Below are 2,339 nucleotides of genomic sequence, written 5' to 3'. Positions count from 1 at the left end.
ACTTCAGTGACAATGTGGCAGGCTGCCTAATACACCCAGTTCATGTCACCTGTATCTTTTCACAGTATTTTTTTTTAAATTATGAAATAATTTTGATTCGTCATTTAAGATTTTATTTGAGATTATTCACTGCATGCTGAGCCAAATACAACAAAGTTACTGGTCTCTTTTTAAAGTTTAAGGGATGAGGGACAAGCGCCACCTAGCGGTGCATCGCAGGAATCACATAGACTCACATAGAGTGCGTGATGTTCAAACAAATATAATTGGCATATTGCAGGGGCGGATCTAGACAATTATTTTTAAGGTGGCAACACCAAAGCAAACAAGCATTCAGTCATCTATACTTAATCTATAGTATATCATCTCTATACAACATCTATACCACAATTAAAAACAAAATATAGCCACAAGCAGAAATTATCAGGGTCCAAGCACCAGTGGCCCATGTGCATGATTAGAATTTATTCAAAACAATGTATTTAGACAAATTGCATGACAAATTCAAATGAATGTGAAGATATCATTTGTAGCTCAAAAATGTATTTGAACCATTTATCTCAAGGCTGAAGGCTCTTTCATTTTTATCATTTATAATTATGTATAATGATTGTAGTTTAAGTGTTTGTTTTTTTATTTCACCACAATAGTAAATGTGTATTTTATAATTTATATTATCTTGAAAAAGACAAATAAAACTGCCTTTTCATTTTTAAATGGATAGCAATTTATTTAATCATTGTTAACTTGAAAATATTTTTTTATTGGGGCCTACTAAAAATGTTTAATGATCTACATTTCACTGTACACTAATTATATAAAACCATACTGTCAGTACACCATACTCATACAAATGAACTAAATCTATGCATTTATTTGCATTCAAAGAGATAGCAACTAATAGAAAAAGACTAGGAGTAAAAGGTTTCTTATCCTGTGGCCCTCTAGTATGATTCTGGCTCCCTCTAGTGGACAGCATTAAGATATCTTCATCTTTCAGTTGAAATGGCTGTCACTCCCCGAGATGACTCGTTTGTCCCGAGTCACATTAAAGATTCGTTCAAAATGAACGAATCTTTAATGTGATGATATTTAAATCACAGGTTTAGTGCATGAAGTTCTTAAAAGAAGTAGGAATGTCTGCTAAAATTCGGTACAAAAAACACTGCTTACATTTAGATTTTATCCTGGGATAAATCTGGGGTGGCAATGCTTTTTCTTAGATCCTCCCTTGGCATATTGTGAAGGACATATTGTGATGATGGTTCAGTAATTGCACATCTTTCTCTTACTAACGTTACCTGGGTTCAGAATCTGGACTCTTCCAGACAGTGTTGCCAACTATTTTTCAAAGAAAATTGCTTAAGGAAGGTTGAATTGTTGCTAAAAGTCATTGTGATATCATTGCGCAATGACGAAAAATATATTTTATACATGTTAATTTAGATTTGTTTGTAAAATAATATGAATGATATAATATTCAAATATAAATAACTATTTGTAAATACATTGAATTATTGAAAACAACAATTAATTTTTTTTTAATAGCTAGTAAATTAGTAATTCTACACATTCTCAACAATTATGCTTTAAAAGCAGTGTATTAGTAACTTAGTAACACTAAAGTCTGCAAAAATAAGGCACAATCTACTATGTAAATCTATGTAAGTCTTGGTTTTGATCTGGATCAAACTTTCAGTATTTGTTGTTCAAAAAGTGAACTGAACATGATTACCTTTGATAAAAAAATAATAATAATAATAATCTGTATTATCCTGACCTCAGAAGAAGTGTGGATTTCAGCAACAAAAACTAATAAAACTTTAAAATTTGTATAATAATGCAACATTTTTTGTATCATTAAGTTTATATATAAATTTATTCCACCTGCATTCTTTACATAGCTACATTGTACCGTGTAGTCCCATTATGAGCACTAGTAATCTGTATTTGGTCGTTTGAAAAAGTCTGTATCTGGATTAGGGTGATCTAATCCAATGTTGCTTTGAAAAAACAGCACAAAAGTAAGAAGCAGTTTATTGATTTTTTTGAACAACTTGACTATTGATGAGCTTTTTTGGCTTCACTTGGAACCATTTTTGTTAGTGGAGCAATAACAGATTCTAATATTGTCTGTAAAAAGTTACCCAATTAAATATATTGCTCAAGTCAGGCTTAGTCTGGATTGTCAGACATATTCAAGCAGAGTGGAGATCTTTGGATAAGCATGCAAATTCCATGAGCACATTAAGGCTCGTCTTCTCTTGTCATTGAAAATAATTTGGTAAAAGTAATACAGTTGTGTTTATAAAAAGAGGCAGGGAAAGAAAAATAAAGAA

Source organism: Cyprinus carpio, chromosome A12 (assembly GCF_018340385.1).
Source record: "Cyprinus carpio isolate SPL01 chromosome A12, ASM1834038v1, whole genome shotgun sequence".
Taxonomy (NCBI): domain Eukaryota; kingdom Metazoa; phylum Chordata; class Actinopteri; order Cypriniformes; family Cyprinidae; genus Cyprinus; species Cyprinus carpio.
The sequence above is the reverse complement of the archived record's forward strand: the minus strand, read 5'-3'. Positions refer to the sequence as shown.